The 26,105-nt window shown below is 36.1% G+C and overlaps 1 long non-coding RNA gene across 1 annotated transcript in view; it reads left to right on the plus strand.

Annotated features, from left to right (window-relative positions):
• LOC309664780 overlaps nucleotides 1-17,467 on the plus strand; it is a 160,508-nt gene extending 143,041 nt beyond the window's left edge. The window contains exon 3 of the long non-coding RNA XR_014266038.1: nucleotides 1,942-17,467. This is a non-coding gene — a long non-coding RNA (uncharacterized lncRNA). The remainder of the gene's footprint in view (nucleotides 1-1,941) is intronic.
• The last annotated feature ends 8,638 nt before the right edge of the window (nucleotides 17,468-26,105 follow it).

Below are 26,105 nucleotides of genomic sequence, written 5' to 3' on the forward strand. Positions count from 1 at the left end.
GCCAATCTAGTCTAAGTTGAAGCTCAGATTCATTTGAGGAAGTTGCAAGATTTTCAAATAGCCAAAGCATTGTGGTTTTATTTTTATATAATATTCCTCAATAGGGTGGAGAGACCTTAATGGTCCTCTTACATTCCTTGTCCTTAAGATTGCTCCAATTGCATTTCTCCATGGTCCCCCCGTGCACCACCCTGTTGGTTGGGGAAGGAGGATCCAAGCTAACTTTTTATTGATTTGGATATCATAACCTGAGAAATAATTTCTGCCCCTTCTTCTTTTCATATGCCCTCAACTCTTACTCTACCCATATACTTCAATTTATACTCTCATAATTTAAGACACTTAGAGTTGAACAGGATTTTAGTTTAGAGTTAAGCTTCCCAGCCTAAGTGGGAAGTCCCATTCCTAACTAATGGTCCCTAAGTCTTCCTCAAAACTATCAGTGTCAGGAGAACTTCTTCGTTGACTTAAACCTATTTTGGTACAGCTTGTCTTTAATTCACATCCTCCACATACACCTCTCCTCATGTCACTGCCTTTCCCAACCTCATATATCTTTCAAGGCCCAGCTTAGTCCTACCATTTCTTTAATGATTTCTTAGACTAAATATGATCATATAAACTTATAAATCCAGAAGAATCATAGAATCTTAGTTAAATCCAGAAGAGGAGGTACAGGTGTTCCAGTATTGTCTCCTCATTTTACAGATGTGGGAACTGAAGCCAAGGGAGCTCTGATAAGAAACCAGGTCATGTCCTATATTTTGACATCCTCTCTAATGCAGCCATAAGCAATATATATATTTTTAAAACACTGTGAGTATGTTTGTATTTTTTTCTCCTAATTGCAATCTTTTTGAAGGCAGTGATTATAATTTCTATGTCTGATTTTGCATGGTGTTTCATACATACTTAGGTTGCTCTAACTCAGTGCTGTCCAGTAAACTTTCTAAGATGGTGTAAATGTTCTGTATTAACTGCCCTGCCCAGTATGGTAATCACTAGCCACATGTAGCTTTTAAGCACTTGAAATGTGGTTAGTAGGCCTGAGGTATTAAATTTTTAAATTATTTTATTTTTAAGTACCTTAAATTTAAATTTATATTGCTACATATTGTAAGTGATTACCATATTGAACATTGAAGTTGTTATTCATTTGCTGATTCACAGCAACAAGTAAAGAAAACTTAGGGTATATATTGACTTGATAATGTCTGTTGATATTGTTTGACTCAGAATAACAGAGGTTTTGAGATGAAATGGGCCAAGTCTCACCACCTCAATTAATATTCCCAGAAAAGTGAAAGCATTAGTTCAAGGTCACATGGTTAATTAGGAACAGAGCTGGCACCAGGGCCTAGACCTCCTGGCTATAGTTTTTCTTTATTATTGTTTCCTTCTTTGTCATAATGTCTTGGTGAAAGTGGAAGGAGGAATCAGGTAGTAAGTGGAAGGGAAAGCCAATAGAAATTTTAAAAAATATGATGAGAATGAACAAGGATTATAGATAAGGAAGAAGAGAAGAAAGGATGTCATTCAAAAGTGGAGAAATTTGTCAATATCAGAGAATTGAGATGAATAAAAGAAAAAAGTTAAAAGCTCATACTTTCATCTACGGGCCAGTGAAAATAAAGAATTGTCTTTTAAACACAAAACAATGTAACTATAATAAATCAGGGACCATTACATAGGTGTGCCCAGGATTACAAAATGAAGAGAGCTTAGTGGTTACTGAACCATGGCAAAGCCCTCATACTAATGAATTACATTCCTCCAAACCTTTGTCAAATCAATCAAAGAACTCTCTATGAATGAGATGGAATGTTAACATCTGGTTCACCGAATGGAGATAACAGTTTCATCCGAAGCCTTAGTTAGTCAAGCTTTTATCTCTCCCCGCTGTCCGCTGATCCCACTTTATCCTTTCTCCTTGCTTTGCAGCTGCTCAATGAAGGAGAGATCTCACTGAAGAGCACTGGATTCAGTGGCATGTAAATTACCCAGGAAGTAGAGAACCCTGGTGGAAGTAAATGGTTTTGAAGCTGAAATTGTGCTTCAGATGCCCCTTCTCCAAATGCCCCTTTTGATAATCTCAGTAGCTTCAACAACCTTTCAAGAGAAATAATTTGTGTAGAGACTGTTGCTTATCATTAAATAAGAGAAGCAACTAGTTCCCCAAAACTTAGTGGTGTTCAAAACAGGATGTTACATTTTTTTGGGTTTGTCTCAGAGTATTTTGTATAGCAAAGAGGGAAGGAAAAACTAAGACTAAACTCTGTAATATCATGATTTGTAGCATGCATTTTGTTTCCTTTGTATCTTTTCCCATTCCTGCAGGGAAGTAAAATGACACTGAAATTTTCTCAGAGTGTGTGAAATATTTTTCTTACTAATTTAATGGTTTTTCAGTTAGGTCATAGGCATAGCAAGCTTTTCTTCTGCATCTTGAATGCTACTTTACCTGTTGACATGACACTAATCTCAAAGTCACAAGCTCAGGTTAGGATTTATTCAGTCAGGATTGTAAGGTGGAGTCAATCATCAGCCCCTTCCAAATCTTATTCTCTCTCTCCTCCAGCCACCTGTTTTCTTCTTCTGGGTTCCCAATTTCTTATTAATACTACTACCATTCTGGCCAATTGCATTAGAAGTCTGTGGGGCCTTTCGACTGTCTCTTTTCTCTTATGCCCCACCTCTAAATGATTGCTCCGTCAAGCAGCTTTCCTTTCCAGGGTGTCTCACATTTGTTGCCCTCCTTTCCATTTCACTGCCTCTACCCTAAGCCAGAGTGGTGTAGTTTTCTTTCTTTTCTGTCACCAGTACAAGCTACACAGTGTCCCTAAATGAATCATTCTAAAGATCGGGACTAGTTGTATTACTTTATCGCTCAAAAACTTTCAATGGTGTGAGGTACTTAAAAGGAAGACAAAGGAGGAGAATGAAAGGAGGAGGTGGAGGAGAAAGAGGAAAAGGAGAAAGGAGGAGGAAGTTGCCAATGGAACAAAATAGAAACCTACGAGATTTTACTATATATAAGAATTGAACATATAGTACTGATGGCAAGTCAAATCAACGGGAAACTATATTTCATGCAATAATTGTGAATAATTGTTTTAAAATATTTAAATTGGATTCTTACCTTCCAATATACACCAAAATAACTATCAGATTAATTAGAATGTTAAATGTAGAAAAATATTCTACAAAAACTTGAAAAATATGAGAACCTATTATTTCGTGTCAAGATTAGAAAGACCTTTCTAAATAAAATAAAAGCCAAGGAAGGAAGAATAATATAAAAGATTAAACATAACACAAGTATTAAAAATCCAATAAAAAACACATCATCAAAAGTCCAAAGAAAACGTTCATTTGGGAAAAAATATATCTAAGATACAAGGCATACAAAATGTGAGTGTATTTATAAAATATCAAGAATTCTTACAAATCAACAGGGAAAAGAATACTCCAAAAGAAAAAATTTGCAAAAATTATGGAGAGGAATTTCACAAAAGAATATAAATTACATATCATGAAAAGAGAGACATTAGAGCTTTTTTTCCTCTGTGTGTTCTTCCATGTGTTTTAAGCTCATAAAATCTTTCCTCATTTTATGATTGCTCAGTCATATTTTTTCCAGTTTATATTTTCAGTTTGCATTTAATATTTTAATTCATTCAATTTATTTGGATGTATGCTCTGAGACATTAGAGTCAATTTAGTTGTAACCTTTTCCCACCTTCCTAGATTGTAAGCTCCTTGAGGGCAGAAAAATGTGCTATTTATTTTTGTGGATCCTGTAGCATGTATCAAGTGCATAACACACAATAGTTAACACAGGAGGGACGAAGAGGGAGGATCACAAATGTTTTGAAAGTGGAGGCATCTTTTGAGATTGGTCTATCTAAACATTTTCAGGGCACTGTGCTTTTTTTTTTTGCCTTTTGTGTGTCTCTTTTGGGTTAAACGTGGCTCAAAGGCAAGGTAACATGACAAGAGAAAACGGTACTGAAAAATGACAAATGAGGCTTCAAATACTGACATTACCACACAGAGTGAAGTAAGTCAGAAAGAGAGAAACAAATACCATATGCTAACACATATATATGGAATCTAAAAAAAAAAAATTGTTTTGATGAACCTAGGGGCAGGACAGGAATAAAGACGCAGACATAGAGAATGGACTTGAGGACACAGGGAAGAGGAATGGTAAGCTGGGATGAAGTGAGAGAGTAGCATTGACATATATACACTACCAAATGTAAAATAGATAGCTAGTGGGAAGCAGCTGCATAGCACAGGGAGATCAGCTCGGTGCTTTGTGACCACCTAGGGGGGGGGATAGGGAGGGTGGGAAGGAGGCGCAAGAGGGAGAGGATATGGGGATATATGTATACATATAGCTGATTCACTTTGTTATACAGCAGAAACTAACACAACATTGTAAAGAAATTATTCTCTAATAAAGATGTTAAAAAAAATACTGACATTACTAATCACTTTTGTCACTCTGAGCCTCAATTCCTTATCTCTTTCATATAGATATACCGGTTACTACTTGCAAGGTTGTTGGGAAGATAAAAAACCATGTTTGTAAAGTGATAGGCATACTGATTTCATTCCCTTCTTACTACTTATTCTCCTTCTCTGGGAGGGACACTTGTCATCCCTTAGCCTCCTTTTCTGTAGTGAAGTAAAAACATGATAGTTTGTGTGAAAACATCTTGTAACATGAGTTTTTTTAATAGCATAAAGTAGTTTTAAATTTTTTGCTCTCTAAGTGTAAATTGCTTGTTACGCTTTTGTTCATGATAGAATGAATGGAAGTGATGTTTGGGTGAGAAGGTTCAGAATAGATATATAGAGGTAAGAAAACAAAGTTAAATGTGAAAAACAGGTAATTAGAAAAAATTCTGATAAGTTGGAGTCATATTGTAGAAATAGAACAGATTTGGGGGTCAAGCAAACATGAGTTTGAGTCTCAGCTTTGCCACAAACTCTCTGTGCAAACTTGGAAAGGTTACTTGCCTTCACTGAGGCTCAGCTTCTCTACCTATCAAGCTGGGATTAATAACATTCCCCCGGCAGGGGTGTTATGAAGTCCTATGATATTAGTAAACAAAGCATATGGCACATAGATGACATTTGACAAGTGCTTCTTTTTTGTTTCTTTTGATTCATCATAATGTGTCTGGGCATCTATATGTTTAAAAGACCTAAATATGATTTATTATGTACCCAACAAACTACCAGTGAGTGACTTAGTCCTCATGGAGATCAGATCCTACTTTTTAAAATGCATTCGGACTTGCTCCCTATGTTTACAAAAGGATTTCTGGGTCCATGTATGTTTCATGACACAGAGTCTAAATCTCCACTTGTTTTCAGTTAATCATCTTGGTTTGTCTTGCAGGGCCACAGCCATCATCTTGCTCTTGGGAAGATAGAACACTGTGTACCAATTCTTCTTTTAGGGGCCTATTTAGTTGTTATCACTGCCTGCTTTTAAAATTTTGTGAGCTGTAAAATGTAATACTATATATTCCTGGGAAGTTTTTTCCCCACTGAGAGTGTTTAAGTTTAATGTTTTTCTAATAGTCTGGGAGAGAAGATACTGGTAATAAAACAAAGCATTTGAAAATTTAAAAATAAGCAGTACATTTATAGCAATTATGTAAGGATGTTATTAATGATTAAATATAGTATCATAGAATAATATACCTGGAGTGAAAATTGTTAGTCATTGTAATCTAGTGATTTTTTTCTAGTTCTTTTTGTCTTTTAATAAAAGAATGCTTATATTTTAGAATGAATGAAGCATGGCCTACTATATTTGTATTAGTTTATTTCGTGTAATAGGATATAGCAAAGTACTTATATTGCTACTTTGACTTTAAAATTATTAGTTAAGGCATATGATTCCAACCTCTCTTATATTCTCTTTAGATATGACCTTGAATGACAAGAGGGAACACCCTTTTTCTTCAATGAAAAAACATGGCACACACCATTTTCCCTTTCATTCCTAGGCTATGGAGATGTGGATTTGCTGTTTCCTTTACTTGAATGTCCTGAGTCATAACTATTGTGCTAGAATCAATAATTTACTAATTAGTCCATCTATCTTAACATTTGACTAGAATCTACTATGCCCACTTATGCGCTTTATAAAAATTATCTCATTTTATTACTTACTTTAAGGTTTGGTGATATAGGTTTGATTGTCCCATTTCAGAGCTGAGGAAAATGGGGCCCAGAGAGTTTTTAGAAATTCTCCCATGTTCTTATCTTGTGAGTTAAAATTATAAACTGGTTCTTAATAGCTGTAAACATAAGTTCTTTACAAATTAGTAAGCTACTGGAATTTTATACTGATTTATAAGTGTTCTTAAATGGCCTTTTTATGATTAAAAGATTATTTAAGGATAATGATTATATCCTCTTTATATCTCAGAATAGGGAATACAGGTAGAAGAGCAGGCTTTTGAGGGGAGGGATGAAGAGCTTGGCTTTCCACATGCTCTTTCGGGAGCCTACCATATATCCAGGTAGAGTAGATATATAGAACCTAATCTTCAGAGAAAGAGACCAGGACTGGAGATAGAGGCTTGGGAGCATCAGGGACAGGTACACAGTAGATAAAAGGCACTTGCCATCTTGACTCATTTTTGGCCCATTTTCCCCATTCCTAGAATGGTTTGTGAGGTTGTGAAATTAAGGGCAGACTGATTTAACATATGGGAGGTTCTGCTCTAAATAAGACAGATGGAGCCAGGAGTCTAAGAGGCTACACCATTAGGAGATGTCGGTAGAGTCAGCCTAAGTACATACTTAACATTTGTCTAAGCCAGAGTTTCTCAAGCTGGTGTATATCAGAGTCACCTGGAGAACTAATAAAGCATCAGAGACCCAGTATAGTAGGCCTGGGCACTCTGTTTTTATCAAGTTCTCAAGAAGATTCTGATAGGCTCCAAAGTTTGAGAAGCACCAGCCTAAACCATATTTTGGAATTAATATCGCTTCACCAAGTAATAACTATAAAAAAGCAATTATAAGACCTTTGTTTTTTATAATTTAGAAGGATCTGCTGATGATTTGACATTTGAATTTAAAAATATTTGTTTAAAAGATTACTTATCTCTGTTTCATTTGGTTTTTTTCTTTTCCCTACTGGTGTTTTATCTTACTCTTTCTTCTGGAACATATTTCTATGTTTTCTCATTTTGTTTGACTCTTTTAGCTTGTTTTTATGTATTAGGCTAGATAGCTACCTCTCCCAATCTTGAAGGAGTGTCCTTACGTACGAAATAAACCTTACTGTTTAACCTTGAAAAACATATATTGGTTTATATTTTATGTGATTATCTGAGGCTGACAAACACATTCACATGGAGAAATCTTTCTTTCTAAGGTGATTCCATTTTGCCTCTTCTACGCAAGGCAAGGACGAGCATATCTAGGGCATCTGAAAGATTTTCCTTCTCAAACTTTGCTTTCCCTGTGGGAAACAGTGTGAGGAAAGGAAATGAGTCCTAACCCTCCTTGGAGGTAATGCTTACACATATTTTGGAATCTGGGGGTCAGCTGCCAATTTCACCTGTAGGCAGGAAGTTCACACCTGTTAGCTACATGGTTTTAAAAATAGCCTGTACTTAGCCAGATTACAAGGAACACTGTTGTTACGGCATCAAAATAGGAAGCTGACTTACATGCAAGTAATCCTTATTAAAGGGGATTTTAGGAAGCAGGACACTTGAGAAAAGCAGGCAACTGTGAAAAGAATATCTCCTGCTTACCTTTGTACAAGCCAACAATTACCCCCCAAATTAGGTTGGGATTAGATAGGGCAATCAGTTGTAATAGAGTTGATATCTGGGAAGGGGAGAAATTTGAGTCATTCAGAGATAAACCTCTTATTATGGTTCCCTTTCCTTGATCATCTTTATCCTTCTACCCCACCCCTAACTTTATACATAGTGGTTGCTGGTGGGGTGAGGAAGGAATGACTTTGGAAGCGCTCCTTAACCAGGCTTTTGTATGCATTGTCCCAGGCTCAGGGCTTTCTCATCAGCAGGCTTTCCAGCCCTGTCATTAGTCCTAGTGGCAAAAGAGCCTCATTCTCATGAACTGACCCATGCTGCGAGCAGGTCACCTCAGATGGAGGCTTGCTGCTTTATTCAAAGGCTTCTGAAATTCCCAGATGTTGGGGCAAGATGCAAATGTGGGGACACTCTTTCATTGCTCCTCAGTTTGTTTTTGGATTATTGGAAGAAATGAGGTTCTATCTGCTGACCAAATTCGTGTTTCACATGGGGATGGTGGATTCTCACCTTTCATAGTTGTAATCGTGAGAAGAGCCTCTTTGTGAAAGCAACAGTTAATTCTCTCTGAATGTTACTACAGTTTAGGGAAAAAAAGTATTTTCCCCCCTCCTTTATATTTCCCCTTCACTTATGCTTAAAAACAGGTAATTGGAGCAGGGCTTCGAAGTGTAATCTTGCCCGAAGGCTAAGCTCGCCACCTAATGACACAGGGTTGTTCTTCTTTATTGAGGCAGTCTTGCACTCATTATCCCTAAATTAGTTCCCTTTTCTCCTTTGCTTTATTATTCATCCACCTCCTCCTTTTTCATTTGGATTTTTCCAAGCGAACCATGACAAAGTGTGTCTTTGTGAGGTTGTGTGTCTGTGCAACAGTGCATCTGTGTGAGTGAGTGAGTGCCCCTTCCTCCCCGGTGCCCCTCGTTTACATGAAATGTTTATTTAAGCCAAGGCAGTGGAACACTGACAGAAATCTTTGGCACTGATTGCCTTATAATGATCTCACATCAATCCAGGGAGGAAAATCTAGCTGAAAGTGGAAGAAGCTGAGATTCAGTTGCAGGGTTCCCTTTGCCACAGGCAGACGCAGGCAGCTCAAACTCAGAAAAAAGTTGAAACTGGTTTTTGAATGAAGACTGTGAGAGTGTTTGTGTAAAAGTATATAATTAAGACTTTTCTTCAAAAGAAAACTTTTTTTATACCACTCGTGTGATTCTATATACAGTTGGACATATAGCATGAGGTAAAGACAAGAAAATACTGATGTGGTTTTTCTCTCTTCAGACCTGGGCTAGAATCCCTACTTTAATCCTGATAACCTACTATTACTTAGATTGAGTCTGTTTCCTCATCTAAAATAGGGATAATAATGTCAACTTCACAAATTTGTGGTGAAGATTTAAGGAGATGATGTTCAAAGTGCTTAATACAATGACTGTTATATTGTAAACAACACATTATATTAAAAATTTGGTATCCTTCTTTATTCCCTTATAATAAACTGAAACACAGCTTGGAATAGTTTTGGCTTAATAGCCTAAGAATCTGAGCTTGGATTCTTTTTCTCTCTCTAGGATCATTTCTTTCTTGAACTTAAAAAGGGACCTAGAATTTCTGAAGCACACCCAGCATTCTCATTATATACCAGACACTTTGCTTGGCAGTGTAATCTTATCAAAACACTTGTACAAACTCTGCAAAGGCTTATTATCATTCCCATATTGTAGATGCGAAAATGGAGGCTCAGAAAGATTAAGTACCTTGTCTAAGGTTCTAAAGTAAGGGTTGGAGCAAGTATGCAAACAAGGGTTTGTCAAGTCCCAAAGGGTCTAAATACAACTGAGAATTAGTTCTATTTCATTCACCTAAGTTTGCTTTAAGAAAGTTATTTCCTCAAATATAATGTAACAATTTTACTTTTTTTTGATTCAGAAGATTAGTAGACTCTTAGTGTGTACAGAAGAGAGAATATTAGCAACTTTGACTGCTTGATTCTTTTTTTTAAATTTTAAAATTTTTATTACTTTTTTAACATCTTTATTGGAGTATAATTGCTTTATGACTGCTTTATTCTTAAGGTAAATATGTGATATGTGTATTCGAAATATCAAATTTGCTCTTGATATTATTGGACAGACTCAGTTATTATTTCTGCCTCTTTACCAAGGTGATTTCTTTCAGACACGCATCTCATAGATTACAGATTTTCCATCTCCTCTTCTTTATCCTACCTTGACGTTCCAGAGGTAATCATCTTTCTTTGCTCCCACCATATCTCTTTTCTCTTCATTAGGCCATGGGTACCTAGGTGTTCTTCATCCTTGATAGCACCGACAACCCTGGGTTGTTGGTTATGTTCTATTACTCCTTCCACACATATCTTCTTTCTTGTCCTGCAAAGTCATTTCTTCCTCCTCTCCTTTTTATCCTTCTTCCATGAAACCAGTTAGCCAGACGAGTGTCCAGTAAAGTGGTGTAGGGGGAGACATAAAGGTTTTAGTCCTAGCTTGATGACCTTGGTAAGTGATTTAACATCTCCAGGCCTCAGTTTCCTCACCAGTAAAAATAAATGATCCACTTGTAACTTTCTGTGATTCTTTCTTGACCATGGCTCCAAAAGCTGCAGATGCAATTTGTATGTCATGGCTTCCATCAGAGGTACAGTCTCTTATTCAATTTGGTAGCAGTAATAATATGTATATATAGCACTTTGTATTCATGAGAACAGTATGCAGACAACATTTTACTTGTTCCTTTCAACAGAGCAACTTGGGCCAGGTCACCTAGGTAGTCAGTGGCAGAGCCAGGACCGGAATATGGTCCTCTCAATTCTGAATCTTGCATTCGTTGCTCTGCACCTCAGCAGGGTAAGGTAAACTGGCTGGGGCATGAGGAAAGAAAGATCAAAAGGTTTTTTGTATGTTGTCTTTACGTAAACTGTGCTGGGGTAGTGAATGGATAGTAGAAAATTAAAGGGTAGAAATGGTGGTATGAATTTTTCAAAAAGAAAAGAAATCTTCCAGATTATTGTTTCAGGCTTTGTAGCTTTTTCTAAACATCTGTAGCACAACATTTGAGAAAAGGGAGTATAACAGAAAATATAACTTCAGTTTAAAAATCCTAAACCCAACACTAAAGAATGAAGAACAAGTTACTCTAGTGACTTAGGGGATTTTTCTTTTTTTCTGGATATTTTCCCCAAAATGGAAAATAGTTGTTTTTTGTTTTGTTTTTTTAATTCCTTCTATGGTTAGCTCAAAGATTAGCTTATACAGTCCCTTGAGTTACAAGCTAGGGATTTATAACTTTTTTTTTAACGTCATGATCAACAACTCCTTCTCTGGTTGACCTTGTCCTGACTTGGTAAGAAGGATCAAATTTAAAGCTGTCTATTGTATGCTCAGTGGCCTCTTTTGGCCATAAAAGAGTTCATTCTCCATTAAAAAGCCAGTGATATATTCCAGATTCTTTGTGAAAGAATCAAGCATATCTCTCTTTGTTCAGGAGGTGATTGTTAGTAGGGGGAGTAAAAGCGGAACAGGGAAATGGTGGTGGCTTCATCATATGTCGCAGAAATCTAATTTGATGCATTAGCCCAACCTTTTCTCGTTTAAGATTTAAACCAATATTTATTTTTGAAAGGAAATTCAACCCATATGTATCTGCCTCAGTAGCCTTGTTGGCTTTTATTGATAGGAAATAGGAAGTTACTTTTTTGCCAACATTACAAAAGGCCTAAAGTTCAAGTGAATCTTGATCTTGGCAAATGTAGCGTCTATCCTGAAAGGTGGAACATAGGTTCCAGGTAATAAGAAAAGAAAGATAAACATTATCTTTAACTGCCTTCCAAGATAGGGGCAGAGGAGACTGAGGCAGGTTCGAAGAATTACTGATTGTTTAATTTTGTCCCAAAGCCAATATAATTTGTTCTTGAATGCAGATTCTCACATGCATAGGTGATGTTTCCATTTATTCAAGCAATTCCAGTTGTAGATGCTGAAGGCTTAGCATAAAAAGAAAAAATTACTGTAATAACATCTTTGACTTTGATTATTTGTGCCCTTCAAAAAGAAATTATGAATGCATGTTGTTTCTTCCAAGGAGACTTACTATTTTGATCTATATTTTTATATAAAATAGAGACATTTTTCAGCATAGGAGATATTTTCCCATCATCCTGAAAAAAAAGTCTGTCTTTATTACCTTATATTATTTTCTAAATTAATTAATTCAGGAAAAAAATTGTTTCACAGAGCATATTCACTACTTTTTCTCATCCACTGTAAAGATTTGACACTGTGAATTGTTCTGATTTTCTGTGTTTAGCTAACTCAGCCTAAGATTTACTCATGGAGAAGTGCTCTCTTTAGAGTGACTGTCCTTGGCTTAAATAATGGTTCCCAGGGGTGGTGGAGAACATTGGAAACCAAGTTCTACAGCCCCAGAGCCAGATTTATAACCTAGCCTGGAGAGACAGGCACAGAATTTGGTAACTCTCAGGAGGTGACTTGCAGTACTTAGTTGAAGCAGGAGGCTTGGACTAGCTGAAGTCAGGAGGCAAGGTGCTTAGTATCACAAGAACTCGAGCACAGACTAAATTTTATTTCTGCTTAGAACTTATCCAGGATCTGAAAGTCCACTTTCCCCATGAGGTCCTGATTTGGTAAGGAGTCCCCAGGATTGTTCCTTCCTCCAAGAAAAAGTTACATTTTAACAAGACTTTCTTTGACCACAGGCATTCCTCTAAGCAGCGTTTCTCAAAGTGTGGTTCCCTAGACCAGGAGCATCAGCATGACCTTGTTATGCTTGTTGTTAGAAATGCACATTCTCAGGCCTTGCCCAAGTATTACTCTATCATAACCTCTGAGATTGGGGCTCAACAATCCATGTTTTAACGAGCCATCTGGGTGATTCCAATGCTTGCTAAATTTTGACAAACCCTGCTCTAAAGTAGAGAATACCTTTAGGCTTTTGTGTAAAACTCTGCAATGTAACCATATTACACCAATTTGAACTTGTCACAATTCTATGAATTTAAGTGTCAGTTCTATGTGAACAATTAGCTATTAGCCATATGTTTTAAATGAGTGTATGGATTATTTTTCCCTGGTGGCCTCAACTCTGACTTGGTCAGCACAGTCAGCTCAACCTCTAAATAATGGTTACCATCTATGTGTAATTAGGCTGCTCGAACCCTACCTATCTTACCACACCCTAAAAGAATTAGGCTAGATTTAGGTGGCTCAGTATGCAAAAAGTGCCTGTCAGTCTCTTTCTAGGATATTCTGAAGCAATAGGTCATACACTTGTGCTACTTCTCCTGCTGTACCTTCTTGGACCCCTGATGGAATTTCTGATTGTCTTTGGGCCAGATGAGAAAGGGCCCAGATTTCTGAAAGCTCAAAATTCTTGGAATAAAGCTCAACCCCTTCCCCAGTACCAGATTGTATAATATACTGCTTGAAGTGAATAAAAAACTAGCACCTTTAATTTCCCTTTCAGTGAAGGGTATTCCCCATCATTCCACTTTGTTCTGAGGTAGTGGCAAGTAGCTTTCAACATTGTTTTTGTACATGTTCTGCGAGTCTTATATTTATGCAAAAGCCACTCATCTAAAGAGACACAAAACTATTCTTGCTCCTACTCTGCCACCAGAAAGTCAGTCCTGACTTTGAGCCCTGACTGATATATATTTTTCAGAGGTTCCTCCAGGCAAAGGAATTATTTATGGCTGGTTTGATCTCATTTTCAAATCCCTATAGGAGTTGGGGCTATGCCACCTGTGACCTCAGGGATCCCTTTGTCACTTCTAGCCTAAGCTTATCTCCTGTTTTCCAAGTTCCACCTTGCCTTCCAGTTTGACTCATGATAGGAGGGGCATCTCCTTTCAAAAATGTAATCTGAGCTGCAGGCACCCAGTGATGCTGGTATGAGGTAGGTAGAAGTTTTTGTAAACTTCCTTCTAGGAAAGTAACCAAATCCTACTAGTGGCCAGTTTGGAAATCTAGTCAGTGGGCATATTTGATTGCAGATGGATATACTCAGAAAGAGGTAAGTCTTAAAAGTCATCCAAATACTTAATGGACCACTTTCTACCGTAAGATATGCTCAAAGAATTGAGTGCTAAATGTGTGTCAGGCATACATACATTACTTAAGGTATTTTATTTAATCCTTGCATCAGCCTAGTGAGGTAGGGATTATGAGAATCCCTAGCTTGCATGATGAATTAACCAAGGCTTACATAGTTTAGATGAATTGCTGTCAAAGAGCAAGTGAATCAGGAAGTGCATTCCAACCTTAGATGATTCTTTTATACATTCTGTGCTATTAACCACTATACCATTGGTTCTCAGTCTATCACACCCAATTGCCACCCCCATCCTCCTTTATAACAAATATTTGAAAGGTCCCCTTTACTATCATGAAATAAAATGTATAGATAATATAATCTGCCTACATACAAAACTTGAATATTTATAAAATGGAATACTGCTCAGCAGTAAAAAGGAGCAAACTATGGATATACAAAACAATGCAACTGAATCTCAAAAACACCATGTTGAGTAAATTTGGGAACAAAAGAGTACATTATTTGTGATTCCATTTGTATGATATTCAAGAGCAGGCAAAACTAATCAATTGGATTAGATGTCAGAACACTGGTTGCTTTTGGGAGTGGAAAAGGGAGGGGATTGAAAATAAAGAGACATGAGGTGAGTAGAGTGATCGAAATGTTCTATCATTTAATGGAGTATTAAATGTATGGATTTTATAGTTGTTAAACTCATCGAAATATACATTCAAGATCTGTGCATTTTACTTTTTGTAGTTATAACTCAACATAAGTTAAAGTCAATATAAAATTCTAACAGAAATATATAGGAGAAATAAAAGGAGTTTTAAATAATATATATTTCAATATATATATGCTAGGGATTATCTATTTGAAGATATAATGACATAGTCAGATGCTTGCATCAAATATTAGTAAATAAATTTGGATTTTCAGTTTTGAATTGAATATTGTCAAAAGTGTTTTTTTAACATCACATTTCGAAGATATTATACATACATACATATATACACAGAGATTCAATTATAATGAAACAGTTGCTAATGCAGACAGATAGAGTGTCATATTGGGTTCACCAATGTCACAAGTAGTGCTGTTTTTGATGGAATGATGGACTATCCTTGGAAGAATTTCCAAAATACATTTTCCAATCTTTCCTCTATTTACACAGTCATGTTAATTCTGGAAAATTCAGTGAATAAATTATGCAAAAATTATTTTTGTTTTTATATATAAAACAGAGTTGAGTTTAAAGTTCAGATGATTAAAAGTTGGGTTTTTATCTATAAGAATGTCCAAATATTAAAAATATTAAAAAATATTAAAACTGACGTCTTACATACCTGGCCCTTTTCCACAAAACATATGTAGGACTGGGCCCAAACGTTGTGACAACTGGAAACCCCACACAAATCTAAATCTCTTCAAGAGGAGTGACACTGGCTGAGTTGAGAGCTATGCTCCACACAAGACTTCGAATTTTGAGATCTTTCTCAATTGCTACCTCTTCTGCTAAGCTTATCAACATGCTCTTTTGTCCTCAAGATGAATCGAAGGATGTTTTTATTTGTCCTGAAGAGAATCCTAAGGATGTTTCTATCTTAGAAATCATATTTTTAGTTTTTATTTTTGGTAATTGTTAGTATACTTGTCTATGTCTCTCCTGAAATTATAAGGTCCTTGATGTTGGAAATGTTTTTATCTCTAACAAACACCCAGTAAGTTCAGGTGCATGTTCCACATTTAGTATATATTTGTTGAAAGCATACATGACTGGATTAATAAAATAATGAATGCAGACATCAAATGTACTGAGTACACATGATCCAAGCAATAGGCTGAATTTATATTTCTTTGCTTTGGTTATTTATTACACGCACACACTATTATGTTGTATAGTTGGGATTTACTAGCATTAGAACAAAGGTAGATTGAGAAACAAATAATTTTTTCAATAAGATCTTTTTAAAAAACATGCTAGTGGCATTGAAAGATAAATAAATGGGTGTATTTTATATAAAGACCTTCTCATTTCTTTTTACTGAAATTAAGATGTAATGATAAGTGCTGTATCAGTTTTTAACCTCAAACTCTCACTACTGTGTAATAAAAGAAAAAAAAAAAAAGAAATTAAGAAAAAGGGCAGATTACATAAGGAAATCTATATTTATTTGAAAAGACAAAATGTGATTCAGATACTGCTGTTACCAGTGGGAAAGAGTCCCATGCAGCCCATTATGCCCAGAAGGGCAGCTCTGTTACCACTGCACCTGAAGCCTTATCTGGGTTCTTACCTGTTATCTGCAAAAAATCTCAACAGACCTACATTCATAGCTGCTAGGGACATAGATATGCGACCTTCCTTGTCGTGAAGTGAGCTCCAAAATTGTGATTAGATAGACTTGTCCCATTTCCAATCCCTCCCAGCTGTTAAGAACACTGGGTGATTTTTCAGATCTCTCAGTTCTATGGAAACAAAGAGGTACAGTGTAAGTATCCACCAAATCTCAGGCTAGCTACCATGGCTTTGCCCTGCAAATATGACAGTTGTGTTTATTTTTCTCATAAACCAAAAAGGGCTAATAGCATTAAGATTTCCGGAAAGACCCAAGCTTGGAGATATGTTTTGCTATACATATAAACAAAAATAAAACACTAGAAAAAAGGGCACAGTTACACTTCTAGAAAGTCCCTTTTGAAGATTTTTTTCCCCTTATATATGAAAGCACAGAATTCAGACCTGGTTGAGGGGTAGTAAACAGCAAAGGCTAGATTTTTACAACTTGTTATATCCTTTTTTTGCGTGGCAAGAAAGTTTTCCTGAATATAATCCTGATGAAGCCTTCCCTGGGTCATTTTGGGGACAGGTTTAGTGGACCCTTTGGGACTTGGATTTGAACTCAAAGCTAGGATATTCTAATTTTGTCACTGTATTTGGGACATTACTGAGAAAGAACCTATAGATGTCTCTTGCGAGAGTAGTTTTAAGGCCAGTTGGAAATACTTCAATATGTATTGAAAAGGTCTCTTCTTCCAAAGAGTTCAAGGTAGTCTTTGTTCAGGCATTTCATTCCTCTGCACGGTTTTCTTCATCCATAAAGCGTTCGTAAATATTTTTACAAGACAAATTGAATAGTGTCTGGAAAGTATATTAATTATTTCTGAATACACGTATTCATTCAGAAATAACATATACGCTTTATACATATTTATAGAGCGTCTCTCAGAAAAGAGGAAGTGACCACGTCTCCCATTGGAAGCCCGATCTCGCGGGATCTCGGGCGTTCCACAGGCTGGCTGCGGAGTCCTGGGATGAGAAACGCCTACGTGCAGCGCGTGGTAGCGGCCTCGCTGTCTAGGCTTGTCCGTAAAGAGTTTGGCTTTTGCCACCTGTCTAGCAACCCGCAACGCCTCGCACCAGCCGCCTCGCTTCAGGAGCCCTGCCAAGTGTGGGAACGGGCTCTGCCCCAACGGCTTTGAGTGACTCCTCAAACCAGAGTCGGCGAGTGAACTGCGCGTTTGCGGCCGCAAATCCATAGCCTTCACGGAGGCCGAAGGGGCAGCGCCGCGGACTTCTGGTGAGGAAGCCCTGGGGCCCAAGCCGATGTCTGCCAGGTCCAAGGCAACAGCAACCCAAACTATTATCCTTGGGGCCAGCTGTTTTTCCGGGCGGCTGTGAGGGGTCTAGAATTCTTCCCAGGAGACTGTGGCTGTCGGTCCCTGAGGAGAAGCCTCAGGACATTGCTCTCTCTTTCTGACTCAGCCCAAGGCCGGCAGCCTGTGATGGGAGAGCTGGCCCCTTCACCTAAGCCCTTTTGAATACCCTGGGGGACGCCCGAGGGCTGTGGCCAAGCTGTGGCCAGGGCTGCTGCTGGGGCCGGGGCCTGGGCCGGGTGGATGGAGTGTTGAGTCTCCCAGGAAGGCAAATAGGACGCACGTGGAGCCTGCAGTGTGCGCTCTGTGGCTTGGCTGTAGTGTCTTTATCACGTACTTAATTATTAGTAATAAAATTTGTGGGAGAAATAAGGATGACCTTATAAAGTTAGATAAGATTAAGAGTTGTAGGATGGAAACAAGAAAACAGAAGATATTAAGAAGTAAGATTATAAAAGATGTTTCAGAACACTTCTCAGTCTCATGACAAACTAAGCTAATACATATTTAGCTCTGCCTCTACATTACATTACTCTAGTCAAGCTTAAAAGAAAGAATGGGCAATTCACGGGAGCTAGAAATAAAAAACAAACTCAGAGCCAGAAAGCCCAGTGTGTTAGTTGGTACTGTGACAGACCAAGATGGCACCTGTGGTCTACCTAAAGGGTAAAGTCCAGGGACTAGGGATTTAACACTAAGGAATGTGGTCCTGGCTAACAAGAGTTGGGGAGTTGCAACTAAAACCCTAGTGTAAAGCCGGAACCATAAAGGGCTTTGCACTTTTAAAAGGTCCCTAAAAAAACTCCTCAGTGGAACAGAGAAATAAGGATGAGGAGAAAATAATTCTTCTGTAAATAATCGAAACCCCAAGCATTATCCACAGATAAAGCCCACGTTCACACTACTTGCGTTGTATGGCAGTTTCAAGCTGAGAAATTAGCATTCTTTCCTTGACCAGTGAAACTCCCGAGATTAATAGCTGAGTTAAATACAAAATGGAAACGTTTCTACAACTCAGAATCGCAAGACTCATAGAAAAGGTAATATGGATTAAGATGAGTTCATAACAACAACAACAAAATACAAGCCACACAAGGAAACAGTTTACTGTAAAGTAGATTCAGTAGAAACACAAATAGGAAGATTACCACCTCAAAGAACTTAAGGAAATGTAAGAATTCGAAGAGATTTGGAAATAAAATCCAAGAGAGAAAGACAGGATGGAAACTACAGTGAGGTAATAGGATCTATATATCTATATCTATATATTTATATCTATATAAAGAACTGGCAGATTTGATAAAGAACCACATAGAACTTCTAGAAATAGTTTTTGAAATTTAAGTTAAAATACACCCTCAAAAATAATTATATAGCAGATCAGACAAAACTAGGACAAGAATTAAGAGAACTGAAAATAAGTTTGAGGGGCTTACCAGAATGCACAGAAAGAGAGAAAAAGGATAGATTGAGATACAAAGGATACAAGAAAAGATTGAGAAGAATTAATGGCAGAAAGGAGATTTTTGAAAAACTGGCTGAGAATTTTCCAGTGTTAAAGAAAGTCATCAGATTGAGGAAGTACACTGAGCCTCAAGCAGGATTTTTAATATGTATATTAGATATATAATATGTGTAAATTATATGTATATATAACATCCATCACCAAGAACAGTAAGCATCTTAAACTGAGCAGAGACAGGTTACCTACAAAAGAACAATTATACTCAGTTTGGAACACTCATAAGCAGCAAAAGAAGCCGAAAGAAAATGGAGTAATATCTCCAAATGTTTAAAATTCTGTGCACAGCTGAACTTATATAGGAATAGTGCAGCATTAGAGACATTTTCAGATAAAGTCTAAGAGATTTGACCACTAACAGGCTGTCACTGAAATAACTGATAAAACATCTGATTCAGGACAAATAGAGAAAAAGCAACAAGATACAAGAAGCATGTGAGTGGATAGAAAGATGCATTGATAAAAATAACAGTAGTGATGGGTAATTTTGTGAAGTTTAAAAAGACTTTGAAACCAAATATATATACTAGAAAAAAATGTAATAACATGTCTTGTGGTAAAATTTTAAGTTTCTTATTCAGGAGAAAGAAAATAATGACAGTTATTGTTAAAGGAAATATGCAGATTAAAATTTAAACCTAAATATTGTGAGGAAAGGACTAAAACCATTTTTAAATAAGTCAAGAGTAAAACAAATGACTACACAAAATGTAATCACAGCAACTGAAGGTGGAAAGGAGACAAAAATCAAGCAAAGAAAAAGTTTGGTAAATTAAAAACAAAAAAATGATAGTATAAACAAATGCAAAATAATAGTAATTACAGTAAAAAATAAATAGATTAAATTCACTCAAGACATTTTCACATAGACGTCCTTTCTGAAATCTCAGGGCATAGACTGGACAAGAGCTCTACTTATACTCAGGCAAACTCATGTTTGTAGAATGAGTTTATATTACTCAATTTGAGGAACACCATCCTAGTCACTCCAGGCTAGGGGTTTCATCTTTTAGAAAGACCAGTGAAAATGGATTGATAATTACTCTTTTTAAACTCTCTGTTAGTGAGTTTGGTTTTGTAAACCAAAATTTGTATCTTTTTAAAAGATAAGGCCACAAGTAATTGATTTCTTTATATGCTAAGGAAGAGATATTGAAAGTAGATAGTTACAACCTATATTTGCAGTAAAGATTTGGAGGCACAGATGAGGTAAGTAGTGCCTGTTATTATAATAGGCTGAATTAAGGCCACTGTGTGTGTGTGTGTGTGTGTGTGCGCGCGCGCACACACACACACTCTGAACTACCTTGAATAAAAGCTTTTAAGAATATTCAGTAGAATGAACTTACATGTACTGTTCCCATCATACACATTTATTTTTCTTTTCTAAGATACTTGAATTTAAAACTTGAATTTAGAATTTTACAGGTTCAGTAATATCTCAGGTATTTATTACTCAGGAAATTCCAAGCAGTTTGGGCTCATTTTCCTACTAAATAAATTTTCCCTCATTGAGTATCTAGGTCTGAGCTATGTTCTGTTATTAACAAAATTTGTTGTGAGCTTACTTTTTTTTTTTCTTCAAATAATACAACCTTACACCAAAGTCAGATCATGCTAGATTGTTTAAAATATTATGCAAATGTAACTTTCTTCTTTTTCACTTGAAAAATTTTCTTTTCTCTCTCTGGTATCTGATGTGATATCCTTAGATGTAGATCCTAAAAAGCCCTGGAGAACTAGGGCTTTATCCATAGTCCTTTTCAGCTTTCCACTACAAATATTCTCTCTTACTGTGAGCTGAGATTATATGGACTTCAAAAGGGATTTTGCTTGAAGTTTATTTTAACTTCGAGAAACATAGTCTTATTTAGAATATTGTGCAAAATTTGCTCCTTTAATTCAGAGGTTGCAGTTGGATTAACAAAATGTATATTACACAATTTTCTTTTGCTACCACAAACATTTTCTTTGTGGTTATGCAAGTGTGACTTTATATTTTCTTAATGAGATGGAGGAAGGAACTAATGTTTACTGAATATTGGTTATTTTACCAGACTATAACAGGCATATTACATAAACACTTTAACAGTTTCAATTCCATGAGTTAGTTTTAATTTTCCCCATAGTCTAGAGGAGGAAAACAAGTATTTGCTGAAGTCACAATGTTTTTGTCCTCCACATCCTAGTCTAAAAGGTATGACATTGATTTCATTTGTGGAATATTCTGAATAAAATTGTTTTTTCTTTTCTTGCCATAAGTGCCTTTACAGGTGCTTGACTTTAAAGGCAAAGAGTTTATTTTTATAAGGCATTGGTAGTTTAGAGTATTTTCATATTTCTATATCCTGTTCTACTTTCTATAAACATTTAGTTTTGTACATGACATTTTCTATTTTGAGATTGTTTGCCCTGTAATGACTTCTTTTAAGACCTTAAAATTGTATTTATTTATTTACTTTTTAATAAATTTACTTTATTTTTTGGTTGAGTTGGGTCTTCGTTGTTGTGCGCGGGCTTTCTCTAGTTGCGGTGAGCAGGGGCTACTCTTCTTGCGGTGCGCGTGCTTCTCATTGTGGTGGCTTCTCGTTGCGGAGCATGGGCTCTAGAGAGCAGGCTCAGTAGTTGTGGCGCATGGGCTTAGTTGCTCCGCGGCATGTGGGATCTTCCCGGACCAGAGCTCGAACCCGGGTCCCCTGCATTGGCAGGCGGATTCTTAACTACTGTGCCATCAAGGAAGTCCCTAAAATGGTATTTTAAATAGTTACAACTATGTATTATTTTAGAGAACATAAATGTAAACTCCATAAATGTAGACTCCATTTGTTGGTGTGTGTGTGTATGTATAAAATTTGGGCAAAGTTGTCATACAAAAGACTGCAAGAAATTTTAAAAAAAATAAATTTATTTATTTATTTATGACTGCAAGAATTTAAAGTGTACAATTTGATAAGTTCTGGCATATGAACATATCTGTAAAACCATAGTCACAGTCAAGATAGAGAACATATACATCCCCCCGACCCCAGTTTTCTCCTATATCTTTGTAATATCTTTCTTCAATCCCCTCTCTTCTTTCCTCTCCAGGAAAGAACTGACCTGCTTTCTGTCATCACAGATTAGTTTCCATTTTCTAGAGTTTATGTGAATGGATTATACAGCATGTACTTATTTTGGTGTTGGAGGGATAGCTTCTAGATTCTTTAACAAAACATAATTATTTTGAGATTAATTCATGCTGTAGTATGTATCAATAATGTATTCCTTTTTACTGCTGATTAATATTCCATTATATAAATATACCACAGTTTATCTACTTATCTGTTGTTAATTGGCATTTGGTTTGTTTCCAGTTTTGGGCTATTACTAATGGAATTTCTATAGCTGTTCATGTACAAGACTTTGTATGGACATATGTTTTCTCTTGATCACGTACCTAGGAGTGGAATGGCTGGATCATATGGTATGTGTATCTTGAACTTTTTAAGAAACTATCAAAGTGGTTTCCAAAGTAGTTGTGCCGTTTTACATTCTCACCAGAAGTGTATGAAAATTCTAGTTTTTCAACATCATTACTAAACTTGGTATGTTGAGTCTTTTTCATTTTGCCCATTCCATTAGGCATGTAGTGATATCTAATTGTGGTTTTAGTTGGGATTCCCCTCATGGCATGTTGAGCATCTTTTCATGTGTTTATTACCATCTACACATCTTACTTAATGAACCATCTGTTCAGATCATTTGCCCATTTTTTATTGGATTATTTGACTTCTCACTGATTTTTGATATTCTTTATTTATTCTGGATACAAGTCCTTTATCAAGTGTACACTTTGCATATTTTCTCCAAGCCAGTGGTTGGGTCTTTTCATTCTTTTAACAAAGTCTTTTGAAGTGTGGGCCTTTTTAATTTTGATGAAGTATAATTTATCTTGAAATCAAGTAGATATTACCAGAATTTTGTTCTTTTTACTCAAAGCTATCTTGGCTCCTTTAGTTCCTTTACATTTTCGTATGAACTTTTGAGTCAATTTGGTGATTTCTACAAGAAGGCATACTGGGATTGTGTTGAATATATAGATCACCTTGGGGAGAATTGACATTTTAATAACGTTGAGTGTTTTGAGTGACAAACCTGGCTTATGAACCTGTATTTTTCAGACACTCTTTAATTTCTCACAGCAAATGTTTCATAGTTTTCAAGTGTACACGTCTTTCATATTTTTGTCAGATTTCCCCCTAAGTAGTTAATATTTTTGATTCTTTTAAAATTATTTTATTAAATTTCAATTTCTGATTATTTATTGCAAGTTTGTAGACATACAATTGATTTTGTGTATTGATTCTGTATCCTACAACCTTGTTACACTTCCTTGTTAATTCTAGTAACCTTTTTGTAGATTCCATTGGGTTTTCTCCACAGATGATCTTGTTCTCTGTGAATAGACAGTTTTGCTTCTTCCTTTCAGATCTGGAGGCCCTTTCTTTCTTCCCTCCCACTCTTTTTTTGCTTGATTACGCTGGGTAAAATTCCCAGTACATTGCTGAATGGTAGTGTCTTGTTCCCGATCTTAGGAAGAAAATATTCAATGTTTCACCATTATGTTGTTACCTGTAGATGTCCTTTATCATTTTGAGGAGGTTTCTTCTAATCCTAATTTCTTGAATAGTTTTTATTAGAAATGGATGTTGACATTTGCCAAATATTTTATTCTGCTTCTGTTGAGATATGTTTTTTTCTTTTTAAATTTGTTAATGTATGATTTTGGTTGATTTTGGAATGTTAAACCACTACTGCATTTCTAGGATAAATCTCACTTAATATATTATCCTTTTTATATATTTTTGGTTTTGATTTGCCAGACTTTTACTTAAAATTTTTGCATGTATGTTCATGAGGGCTATTAGTCTATAGTTTCTTTTTTTATTGTGATGTTTTTGTCTGGTTTGGATATTAGGACAGTGCTGATTTCAAGGGATGAGTACAAAAAAAAATTATTCTTTAGCTTTCTGGAATTGTTTGTATAGGATTATCTTTGTCTTAAATATTTGGTGGAATTAACCAGTTATGCCATCTGTTCCTGCTCAGATGTTCTCTTATTATCCTTTTTAATATCTGTAGAATCTGGAGTGATATTGATCTTCTCAAAGAATCAGCATTTAATTTCAGTAATTTTCTGTGTTGTTTTTACTTTTCTATTTAATTGATTCCCTTTTTGATCTTTATTATTTCCTTTCTCCTGCTTATTTGAGTTTAATCTTGTCTTCCTTTTGTAGATTCTTAAGGTAGTATCTGAAGTCATTTATTTCTTGTTTTCTAATATTGGCATTTAGTGCTATAAATTTTCCTCCTAAGTACTGTGTTGATGACATCCTACAAATTATGATATGTTATGTTTTCATTTTCATTTGGGTTAAAATATTTAAAAATTTCTCTAAGTGTTCTTTGACCAATGAGTTATTTAGAAGTGTATTAATTTTTTCCAAAATATTTGGAGATCTTCCAGGTATCTTTCTATTATTGATTTCTAATTAAATTCCATTGTAGGCAGAGATCATATGTTGTATGACATGAATACTTTTACATTTTAAGACTTATTTTATGGCACAGAATATGGTCTAATTGATAAAGCCCCATGTGCGCTTGCAAAGTATGTGAATTCTGCTGTTATTAGGCAGAGTGTTCATGCTGGTTGATAGCATCATTTAAGTCCACTATATTATCACTGATTTTCTGTCTACTTCTAATGATTTTGAAGGAAGGGGCATAGACATCTCTAATTCTATTTGTAGACTTGTTTGTTTCTCCTTGCTGTTCTATTAGATTTGGTTCATATACCTATGTATTTAGGTATCAGGTATATAAATATTTAGTATTATGTCTTGATTAGTTGACCCTTTTATCATTATGCAATGATGTTTAGTTATATAATGATATCCTCTGCAGCAGTGTGGGTGAATCTTAACAGCAGTGATAGGTAAAAGAAACCAGACATAAAAGGCTACATACTCTGTGTGCTGATTTACATCACATTCTGAAAATGGTAAAATTATAGGGATTTTAAGCAGATAATTGGTTGCCAGATATTAAGGATGAGGTTAGGGCATTGACTGCAAAGAACCATGAGGGAAATTTTTGAGTCAGTCAGAATGCTCCATATTTGGATTCTGGTGGTGACAGGTACACAACACTGTATACATTTATCAAAACTTATTGACTTGTACACTAACAAATAGTACATTTTACCTCATCTTTATCCTTGAGAAGCTCGCAGCTTATTAATGTTTCAAAGAAAGAGTTCAGACACTTTGGTGTACTTTTTATACTTCAATAAGCTTGACAAAATAAATATCAAGAAGATACAACCACTTTTTCTTCTCATTTGTTCCAATATAAACACAAATATTCACTTCAGTTTCCTAAGTAATTTCCTGATGAACAGTCAGTGGACTATGTGACATATACAGTCGTGTACTCTCACGTAGAGATGCAGCTTTGGGAGAAAGTTTGAGCATGTGAGACCAAGGTCAAGATGAAGTTCCAAAGTTCAGAAAGCACCAAAAATGCCACACCTTGAATATCTCATATCTGAAAGCCCCACTGAGGGCGTAGTGCCACAAAGACAAGCGCAGGACACAGTCCTCATTCTAACTGGAAGAAAGGCTGGACATCTAGCAGTGTCTTGGCTCTTTCTCTGACAAACCTCATTTCTTGGAGCAAGAAAGGCTCCATGTCTCAGGGTTTTTCCTTGTTGGTTTCCAGAAGGGATATATTACACTCTTTCCACAAGTCATCTTGAGTTAGGAGAGTAGCTCTGCCTTACATATGCACTTCCAGTCATACTTATAAGTTCATATCCCTGTAGAATGCAATAAATAAGCAAGCAGTTGTATTTGTGATTAGCCTGAATTGTTAAGAAATGTTTCCATATACTTTGTTGAATTTCCCACTTTGCAAATGTCCCCCAGAGTGGTACAGAATATATGATCTATTTTTTTAGCTCTCTGAAGAAACTCAATAGGTCCGAAGCAAGC

The sequence above is a fragment of the Balaenoptera physalus genome (genome assembly GCF_965194825.1).
Source record: "Balaenoptera physalus genome assembly, chromosome: 7".
Lineage (NCBI taxonomy): Eukaryota > Metazoa > Chordata > Mammalia > Artiodactyla > Balaenopteridae > Balaenoptera > Balaenoptera physalus.